At 38.7% G+C, this 11,384-nt stretch overlaps 1 long non-coding RNA gene across 1 annotated transcript; it reads right to left on the bottom strand.

The window, feature by feature from the left end:
- Positions 1-1,059: 1,059 nt before the first annotated feature.
- On the bottom strand, positions 1,060-10,442 carry LOC309496310. The gene is made up of 3 exons (XR_014205104.1): positions 10,219-10,442; positions 9,620-9,817; positions 1,060-1,163 (listed from the first exon to the last, which is right to left on the bottom strand). It is a non-coding gene; the product is annotated as an uncharacterized lncRNA (long non-coding RNA).
- Positions 10,443-11,384: the final 942 nt, after the last annotated feature.

Below are 11,384 nucleotides of genomic sequence, written 5' to 3'. Positions count from 1 at the left end.
GTAAAACATCAGACAAGTGTTTTGCATCTCCAAAAACTTGAGTGAAGATTACGAGCAGTCCAACAAATTTCAAATCAATTTGAGCTAATATACCACGTGCCTCAACAGCCCTCTCTCCATTGGATTCCTGTGAAATTTCTTCAAGTACTTTGATGATAGCCGGTAGTCTGTCTTTCACAGTTTTACAGGCCAGATATCTACAAGCCCATCGAGTGTCTGATAGTCGTTGCATTTCACGAGGTGGCCCCTCATACATTTGCTTCTGAACATCTAACCACTTTTGGTGGACGTAAGACCCTGATATAAAGACATACAGCTTTTGAAGCAGTGAAAAGAAACAATGCGCATCAGGGACTGTTTTAACAGTGTCCACAAGTACAAGATTTAGGCAATGCGCATTGCAGTGCACATAGAATGCCAAAGGAGCTTCCTTTCTAATCCGTGCTTGTACCCCAGAGTTTTTCCCACTCATTACTGAGGCACCGTCGTATGCTTGGCCTACTAAATTATGTTTGTAATCAAGGCCATAAAGCTGAAGCTTTTGAATGATTTTGTCTGTTAGAGCCGCAGCATCCAAGTGTTGCGCAGCCTCAAAATGTAGTAAGCTTTCATGTACTGTGCCGCTGTAGTAATATCTTAAGACCATCGACATTTGCTCTTTCTTACTCACGTCTTTTGTTTCATCAACCATTACACTAAAGCATTCACTCTCTTTAACCTCCCTTATTATAGATGAACGGACCATTTCAGCAAGACAATTCAAAATTTCATTTTGTGTCCCGTGACCTGTGTAAGTTGCATTGTGTTGTTTTGACATCTTTCTTTTAACCGTTTCATCATGTTTAGCGATCAATTCCATTATAGCAAGGAAATTACCCTTATTACCATCCGTATCTCTGTGGCCTCGCTGAGCTATATTCTGTGTTGCTGTAAGTAGCAGTACCTCAGCAACTGTCTTTATATATTCACGATTTGCCTTGACCAGTTTATCGTATTCATTACTTAAGAGTTCAGCAGAGAAGAGCTGGTTGTAGCTGATCTTTTATACTCTGTCCATGCTAGCATTGCATTGATGTGAGATTCTGATTTTGTGTGCGCTGCAAACCCTCCGTCTTTGTAAGTGGCCTTTTTCCAGTTTCGAAAACCCTCAACAGATGTAAAGACTTGTTGTGGGAAAAATTAATCTTTTCTTTTGTCTTTATTTTCAATGATTTAACAAATGAATGCCATACATTCATTTGTCTGTATTTTGAGTTTATTTTATGATGTTAATACAGCTGCAGGGTGTGTGTGTGTGACTCAGAGGTGAGAAGATTAGGGGGTAAGGGGAGCCACAGGGGTTCCTCTGTGTCTTTTGTTTAGTGGGGGCTGTAAGAGATAGCTTTTGAAAGAGATAACACTATAAAAATGCGGGCCCACCTCTGCTCTGGGTCTCACTCCGCCTGCAGCTGGTCTGCGGGTGGACTGGGAACATTTCTTGCAAGAAATAAATATCTTTTAAGAACAATTTGATCCTGATGTCTCTTATGCCTGATGCTGTTTTGTTAGTTACTTGTTTTTGCCTCTACAAGTTGGTGTCAGAAACGTGGGATCCATGAGGTTTCTTCTGGCCCTGAGAAAGCGGATTGACGGACTGATCACCCTAAAGCACAAAAGGCTTTAGTCTTACCTCGCCGAATTGAGAGAGAAGAGCCAAAACTGCTATCAGGGCCAGGAGGAACCCACTGGATTCAGAAAGAACTCGGAGGCAGTAAAAGCATCTCGGGTAAGAGACAGTTAAATTATTAAATTCTTTGTTGGGTGTAAATTGATATAACTGTGAATGAACCATGTTGGCTGGAACTATCTCTTTGGTACGGGCAGAGAAGGTTTTCGAGGGAGAGATTGTAACAAGCAGGGCTCTACAGTGAGAGTATTTCACTCGCATTTACGTTTCATTTAGGAGTACATGTACTCCTTGGAAAAAAGTTAGCGTAGGGCCCTGTCAAGTCAATTTTATGCCGAAAACTAGCTCGTAGGTGGACGGAAGAGCCACAGCTGATTAAGTAGGTGGATGGAAGAGCCACAGCTGATTAAGTAAGTGGACGGAAGAACCACACCTGATTAATTAGGTTTACTCAAAATCTCTGTAACCTGAGAAAGTCTCGTAAAAGTGGACGGAAGAGCCACACCAGATTAATTAGGTGAACCAGAATTAATCGAGCGCTAGAAAGTGCTCACGGAAAGATTTTGAGTAAACCTACTAATTACTGGAAGCATATTTGCTAAACCTTGCCGATTTGAGGTGACAAAATCGGATCTGTCAGAGACGTCTCACAGATTATTAGACGCGCGTCGAAGGAAAATCCAGGAGAGATAGAAATCAGCCAATATGGGGTCATCTCAAAGCAAGCTTGAACAAAATTTTATAGGCTACACCAGGTTTTCTGTAAAATGGAAAAAATTACAGCCAGAAATGCATGCATGAAATTGGGAAACGAATGATTGTTAAACAAAGGGTTGTTGTAGTCGTGTTCAGCATGTAAAACTGTGAACAGACAGTAGTTTGTTGAACTGAAGAAGATTGTTGGATGGAAAATCAGATAAAAAAGAACAGAGTCGATAGGAGAAGGAACTGGCATGTAGGGAAAAGAGAATGTTTTTCCTGATGGAAAATACAAACAGTGAATTGTTGGATTGAACAGATACAGAGGAAACTGGCATGTAGGGGAAGATAAAATTCATATTTATGAACGCCTGATTAAGTCAAATTAAGTTGAAATGATATGAAAAGTGAGTTTTAGATAAAAATAAGGCATTGAGTATGATTAACAGGGATTAACATGATATAAAGATAAGGAATGTTTCATTAAGCAGAACGGGAAAAATTCTATATTTTAGAGATAAAATAATTATTGAAATGATGTTTATTTTGACAACCATTGTCTTTTGAACCTAAAGGGTCCAGCTATGCTGGGAGTATAGCAACAGCGCTTGCTTGTTCAACCCAGCTTCTGGATGTTAATATGTACGTGATTTGTAATCAGTGTTGATGATAACACAATTAGATAGATGTAAAGACAGCTATGTCCGAAGATTTGGGAAATCAATAATGTACAAAGTCAGATATTTTGTTGAAATTAAGTCATTGAAAGACAAGGACATTGTCTGTTTTATAAAGGAAATTATGGGTTGGAGATAATTTCCCTAGACACGTATGACTAAAAGTTAATCAGAAACTTTGTGAAACCCGCTTAGAATATTTAGATTTTCCATGTCGCTTATGAAAATTAATGTTCTGCCAATAATAATGATGTGGATGTGCTTTATTGTATTAATGTTATGAAAACAAGGTTATTTAAGAGTAGATTGCCATATTTTTATAACAAGAGTTGAAGGTGCAAACGGCTAGGATAGCTGTCTGTGTAATTTAGAGACTGAGAACAAGATTTGAGGAATCTTGTGATTTCTGTGGAACAGTAGAGATAAGTGGGACTGAATAATGATAATATTAAGTTGAATCTGCATACTAACCATTTGAATAAGCTATCAAACCAGTGTTAATGAAATTAATGACATGCTAAATTTCTTTATACTGTATGAAGAGTAACTGAATAGTCCTGATACAAAAGAGAGCAAATGCTGTAAGCAGCTCTGCTCTGAAGCTCTCAGTTTAAAGAGATTTGCAGATTATGTTTTTTGTAAAAGTTTGATTCTGATTGGAAAGATAAACTTTGACTGGCTCCAAACAAAGAAAGTGCCAAACTAACACAAATTTAAAGAAAAGTCTGTGTTAATATGGGTTAGAAAGTAGATCAGTGTTAATATGATGAAGATTGTGATTCGGCTATTGTAATTGAATTTAAAGCGGACAGTGGGGGAAAATGCAGAGAACTTATCAGGGGCTCTGTTTGCATTTCATGAATAAGAACACTCTGCTTCAGGGGTGTAAAGTAGGGTGGAGATGTTAGAAAGATCACAGGGATAAGACTGTAGGTAGAATAACAAAGAGTGTTTTATTGCGGTCAGCGGGGTCATTCAGTGACTGTAAAATGTGATGATATAGAGAGACAAATCTAACGAATGATTTATAGTGATAATCATAAAATGTATGACAAAGCAGAGAGTGCAGCCTCAAAAGCTAGTAGGAACCATAGAAGCAGATTGATAAACTCCTAGAGAAAACATTGAAGTCGGGTATTAAATTATGGTAATTGAAAACCTGACAACTAAAATTGAAATGAAATTTTAAACGTTATTAAGAACTAGAATAATTCTTATTATTTTTTAAGATAAAATAAACAGAAGCAGTGTTACAGGATTAACAGTTGCTAAATGTAAAATGTGTAAAAGGCATTTGATTAAACAAAAGCTTGTTGTTGACTATGAAAAGAGCTAACAGCTGATGTTTTGGGTTCAAAAGATAAGATTGTGAATTGGCCAAAACAGGTTTGCTTATCTGAATTTTGTATGTGCTGTGACTGAAACTGCCACAGTTTCAGTGCAACAGAGACTCATTCTGAGTGGAAATTTGTAATGTCTAAATTACAATACATGTAATTTATGGAAAAGATGCCTTAAGATGGTAGATAAAGTCTGAAGTTAAAAGTTTATGAAAATGCAGTGTATCAGTCCTGAGTGCCTCAAGAGTCTCTCTCTCATTCAATGTCAGCTGAAAGCTGTTGTCTGAGCCTGTGTAAAGCACAGTGTTTCAGTTGAAAATCATAGACACAGAGATGTTAAAGGAAATCATTGCCATTCAAAAGGGCAATTTGTACTTAAAACGTTTTAAAAGTAAAACTGAAAGACTTTAAAGAAGTCTTTAAAATAATACTGTTTTGAACTTGTTTATTTTAGGACCAGTGACTGTCTCATTTTAGCCTCCACCATAAAACAGGGCCGATGGCTCCGGCTACAGAAGTAACAGTACACTGAATGTACGATTGTGATCTAAATTCACTGAGTATAATCTAAGCAGCTAGGTTGCTGCCTTTAAAATGATTAATGAATTTAAGTGATTAAATACTGCTGTTATTAATCCGTCTCCCTATGTTTAACACTAGTAGGCAGTCCGAATGGCTCTGATGACTCTTGAATGCGCCTTTTCCTAAGCTCCAGAAAACAACAGATTATGTTGAAGAAAACGGTCACAGATTCTGTAATGGGGAAAAGCGGTTACCAGTGTGTACGAGTGATTACTTCAAAGACGGGTAAGATCTTAAGGCCAAAAGGACAACCTAAGACAGAAGGATCACGCAAAAACACTGGGCATTTCCTGATGGAGGTGTTTTTTATGTGAGATGGATATGAGAGTGGCGCTGATTGACTGAGTGGCGATCAGCCAGCCCGATCTCACGGGAAAACGTACAAATTCTACAAAGTGGCTTATTCGTACGAATTCATACGACCTGACTCGTACGAATTAGTACGATTTTTGCAAAATCGTACATATTTGACGAATTGGCCAATTCGTATGAATTCATACGAATGACCTACCCCTGACCCCGCCCCTAAACCTACCCATCACGTGGGTTTAGACAAATCGTACAAATTCGTACGAGTGAGGTCGTACGAATTAGTACGAATTAGCCAACTTTTTATCATTCGTACGAATTCGTACGAATTGGTCGTGAGATAGCGTTGGATCAGCTTCAGCAGATCATTGAGAGGCCAGATGAGCTGTAAGAAGTTCAGTCTGCCCCAGAAAATGTGAGCCCCTATACCACTCACAAGAAACCGCGTTGATTGTATGGCTTGTCCTCCATTGTGACGTGTCTGCATCTATGCCAGGGAGACAACACCCTGAAGAAAAGAAAATTATTGCTTAAGAGCTAATGGAAATAGGCTTTCAAGAGCCAACTGAGACCGTGAGGTGATTGTCATTATTTGTTGTGGAGACCGTAACAAGACGTATTAATTTATATAAGGAACATGATGTTGGTTGCCTTATGGGCAAAGAAAATTTTTGAACTTCTGAAGGTCGTTAGACATGGTGGTGGCTAAAGATGAGAACAGCTTGTGATGAGTCAAGAGAAATTTCTGAAAAAACGAAGGTTAGGTGAATTGAGTATTTAAACTAAAGATAACCTTAGAAAAGATCATAGCATAATGTATTTTAGATTATTGTAATGGTTCTAATTTGAGTCAAATATTTGTATTTTGACATTTGTGAACTATTAAGGATTGACTATGACTATGATTATTTTAGTTACAGTCCTAGGAGGCTGTTGAAAAGATTATTTGCTTATAGTGAGAGAGAAAGAGACTGCTTGAGTGGACTGCTGAGAGACTGCTTGATACTCTGTCTGTCTTTCTGTTATCAGTCAGCCAAAGAAAGCTGAAGCAAAGTAATAATGCACCAACACAATCCAGCTGACTTTTCTAAAATCAAATGAATAATGAACAGACATGCTTTGAAACTGGTTAAGAGGCCATAAATAAAAACATTAGATAAAAGATACAGGAAAATGTAAGGTTAAACTGTCATTTAAAATTTAAATATTTTTAGAGAAAATATATAAATTAGAAATATGAGCGGTTCATAGTCAGGGATGAGTGTGAGTGTTAATTCATGTTTTGAACAGTATGTGTTAGTTTAGGACAACCATTCTGTCTGAATAGTGTGTATAAATTTGTCATTTAACCTCTGGAAAGAGTGTTTTAGTATTAAGGCAAATGACAAATTTGAAAGTAAGCTGAGGATTGTGAGTCAATCTGATGAGAAGGCAACACAGAACATAGGACGAGCCTTAAGTTAATTGATCATCGAGCTCTGTCTGTTAATTGTTATTTTGGTCATTTATGATGTGCAGTAAATTTGAATTACTTTCTGGACAGGTTTAAGTATTGATGTGTACATTTTGTTTCAGAGGCAGAGAAAGATGTCTAAAGGAAATTTGGCTTAAGGACAACGTTTGGGTTAGCAAACTTTATCCAAAACAAATGTTACCAAATAAATATTAACAAATATTGCAGTTTTTCCTGTAGCTCAAACATTAGAGTGTGACACCTGTAACGCCAAGGTCATGGGTTCAATTTCCGAGGGAAAGCAAGAACTGATAAGAATGTAAATGTGTACCTTGAAATGGAAGTCACTATGGACGTCTGATAAAAGTAAGAGAATTTTATTACGTTAAATTTATGCACGAGATGAGTGTCGTGCATAAAGAGGAGGATGAATATGCTCGAGGCGGGAACAAGAGAACGCACAGTAAAACAAGTGGTCAGATGAGTCTTTGAACTTTTTAGTATGGATAATTTGTATTCAGGCCACAAACAAAGACATTTCGGCCTCACAGGGGGGGGGGCTAAACCCACTGTCTTCACAGCAGGCTGAGAGGTTATCTAGCTTTGACCTCATCGGTATGTGAGGACAGTAAAAGTCCAGGAGGAACCCACTGGTGGTCAGATAAGAGCCTTTCAACTCTTCAGGGGGTCAGAAGGACAATTTGGGGTTCACATTTGCTGAAAGCCATCGCACAGGTGGGAAGATAAATGTTGGGAGGACATTGGGTTTAATTGTGTGCATTGTTTGTATTTTAAGTGTGCTAATAACAAGAATTGTTTCGACAGGAAACGCCAGGGCAGATGTGGCAGCACAGCAGACAAAAGAAAACTATGTGACAATAACCTCAACATTTGTTTTTCTTTACAGAAGATGCAGACTTTTACACACACACACACACACACACACACACACACACACACACACACACACACACACACACACACACACACACACACACACACACACACACACACACACACACACACACACAAATGGTCAGATAAGAGCCTTTCAACTCTTCAGGGGGGGGCTTGAACTCTTCAGGGGGGGCCTGAACTCTTCAGGGGGGCACCTTGCGCATAACTTAACATTTTTCATTTTGCAGGATGTCAGAACGGATTGAACCAAACAGAACTGATTCTGTATTGTTTTGTTAACATGAGCAACATGGGTTGAATGTTTTTTAGGGGAACAAGGACCCTGAGTGCTATTCAATGAGCAAGAAATTATCCGGTGATATGTTTCAGGTTGAAAATTTCACAGGTCACACCAAAGGGACGGCAAGACAAGCGGTCACTAACAAAATCACTTAAGGTCTGCTTTCGCAGGTGACAGCAGACAGTAAATGACTCATTCCAGTGGGGGTGCGATCGTGATCTAAGGGAAAATCTTGTAAGGATTTGAAAATGATTGAAGAGTGTTAGACCTGGGTCCAAGCATCTGACCTTAACCACACCAACCAACGTCAGCAACCCAAAACGCCAACGCAAAGAATAAAGTGGGGGATCAATGATATGTGCTAGAAACTATCTACCCCGCCAACGTTGGAAAAATCCTCTCTACGGCATGCAAAGTGTCATATTGGTGAAGATGGAACGTCCATGAGGCAACGAGATGATCAACATATCTGGAGAAAATGTTGACCAATTAATGGTTGAAGAAAAGTTTTGTGATTTTTTTTATTTGATTGAATCAAATTAGGGCTTAGTATTGATATAAATCTAATCATTTGACTTGTGCAAAGAAAAATGTGTTTTCAGGTAGAAGATTTATTAATTAATGTGAAGTATGGTGATAAGAAAAAAAAAACGGTATGTAATGGAAAAGTCGGGTTAGATTTTATTAAATAGATTTTAATTAAATACAGCTTTAGAAGTAAAACCATTTCCTGACAAAATATTGTGATTAATTGAAAAAGCTACATATACAAATACATAGTGTTATGATTGTATGTGTTATTCTGATAATTTTGTTATTAATGGGTACAGTCTATCCTAGGGATGAACAAAATATGCAGATGGTACGAGTGACGGAAGTTGCAATTATAATCATTTACGTTTTTCTTACTATATGCTTTGAGCTATGTCTGGGATGACTGAGGGTCTGGTTCTCAACCAGGAAAATGCGATAACAATGTTTGTTCATTTTTAGCCCGGTTTCAGGCAAAATGCTTATTTATTTGATACAAGCTTTTTACTTTTTCAAAGTTCAAGTAGAGTGATCAGGTATACGAGAATCAGACATGAAGGATATAACTGTGATGTAAGAAACTTGAATTAATTCTAGTCTTATGTAAAGACTTGAATTGATTCTATTCTGAAGATTTAATAGCGTAATGGGTTTAATTAAAATTAGAAAACAAGGCTGAATTTTTATATATAGTTTATCAGAGAATGATAAAGAGGAGGAATTGTTGTGGGAAAAATTAATCTTTTCTTTTGTCTTTATTTTCAATGATTTAACAAATGAATGCCATACATTCATTTGTCTGTATTTTGAGTTTATTTTATGATGTTAATACAGCTGCAGGTGTGTGTGTGTGTGTGTGTGTGTGTGTGTGTGTGTGTGTGTGTGTGTGTGTGACTCAGAGGTGAGAAGATTAGGGGGTAAGGGGAGCCACAGGGGTTCCTCTGTGTCTTTTGTTTAGTGGGGGCTGTAAGAGATAGCTTTTGAAAGAGATAACACTATAAAAATGCGGGCCCACCTCTGCTCTGGGTCTCACTCCGCCTGCAGCTGGTCTGCGGGTGGACTGGGAACATTTCTTGCAAGAAATAAATATCTTTTAAGAACAATTTGATCCTGATGTCTCTTATGCCTGATGCTGTTTTGTTAGTTACTTGTTTTTGCCTCTACAGACTGAATCAGATTTTGGAAGACAGAAGTGTCTGCAGGCGTAGCAGTAAGCAGAGTCCTTACTTTGAGAGTATTCAAGCCATTTGTGAGTCTTAAACCATTCTGCTTTAAAACAGCGTCTTCTATCCCCCTGGGCAGTTCTTGGAAAGAGCTTTAGATGGGGCTGTTTAGGATCCTCATCTCTTGATTTTGATATATCTAATGAAGCAAAAAGCAGCATTAATAGTGCAATTCTTTAAGTATATGATCATTCATTATATGATTTATTTAATGCTTATGTTTTAGACAGATACATCTCCCCAGTTTACTTAAAATATTTACAAATGATATTTACAAAATGATTTTAAAGTCTAAATAAAGTAGTGCTCACCAATCTTTTTAAATTCAAGGCCCAATTACAATTTCTACTCAAAATGTCATAAAAAGCCAAATGCTAACAAATATCCTTATTTTTACTTGTTTTAATTCATTTGAAAAAAAATATAAAATTATTTTAAGACCCCCTTGGACATTTGTTAAGGTCCCCTGAGAAAAGCCTAAACACCTTCAGGAATATTTGCTAAGTGTGCTGTTAGTGAGTGCAGCACAGCAGTCCGTACCTGATGGGTCACAGTCTGTGTGTGCAGTTGTCTCTTCCAGCTGCTGTCGGTCCGTCTCTTCCAGCTGCTGTCGGTCCGTCTCTTCCAGCTGCTGTCTGTCCGTCTCTTGTCTGTCCGTCTCTTCCAGCTGCTGTCTGTCCGTCTCTTCCAGCTGGTGTCTGTCCGTCTCTTGTCTGTCCGTCTCTTCCAGCTGCTGTCTGTCCGTCTCTTCCAGCTGCTGTCTGTCCGTCTCTTCCAGCTGCTGTCTGTCCGTCTCTTCCAGCTGCTGTCGGTCCGTCTCTTCCAGCTGCTGTCGGTCCGTCTCTTCCAGCTGCTGTCTGTCCGTCTCTTGTCTGTCCGTCTCTTCCAGCTGCTGTCTGTCCGTCTCTTCCAGCTGGTGTCTGTCCGTCTCTTGTCTGTCCGTCTCTTCCAGCTGCTGTCTGTCCGTCTCTTCCAGCTGCTGTCTGTCCGTCTCTTCCAGCTGCTGTCGGTCCGTCTCTTCCAGCTGCTGTCGGTCCGTCTCTTCCAGCTGCTGTCTGTCCGTCTCTTCCAGCTGCTGTCTGTCCGTCTCTTCCAGCTGCTGTCGGTCCGTCTCTTCCAGCTGCTGTCGGTCCGTCTCTTCCAGCTGCTGTCTGTTGCATTCTGTACTCTCTTGGACTTGGTCCTCCATCCTAACTGCCTCATCACCTTTCTCAGAATGTACAGACCTTTTGCTGAAGAAGGTGGATATGTCGACTGCCTTCCTCTTCATTTTGATTAATCATAAACCCTATATTTGTGTGAAAATATCCAGTCAGAGTTTAAATTGCATATTTTCTGTTTCTGTTGTTTAGACATATATTAATAAAATAGTACTTGTCACAATAGTCTAATAAATTAATGGGAAACACTGACTAACTGTTCTACATTTGTAACCTTAGAGCAAATGACAGTGCATTAAATGTTACCCAAATCTGCAATAATTTATAGACAAATTGATGGAGTAATATTAAGGGTTCATTAACCCAAAAATGAAAAATCAGTCATTAAATATTCATCCTCATGTTGTTCCAAACCCTTAAGACCTTCGTTTATCTTTGGAACACAAATTAAGATATTTTTGATGAAATCCGAGAGCTGACCCTCCCATAGACAGCAAGGGTACTACTACGTTCAAGGCCCAGAAAAGTATCAAGATGATCAAAGAA

The sequence above is a fragment of the Leuciscus leuciscus genome, assembly GCF_965113295.1.
Source record: "Leuciscus leuciscus genome assembly, chromosome: 4".
In the NCBI taxonomy this organism is placed as follows: Eukaryota; Metazoa; Chordata; class Actinopteri; order Cypriniformes; family Leuciscidae; genus Leuciscus; species Leuciscus leuciscus.
This window is presented reverse-complemented; position numbering and strand designations above follow the sequence as displayed.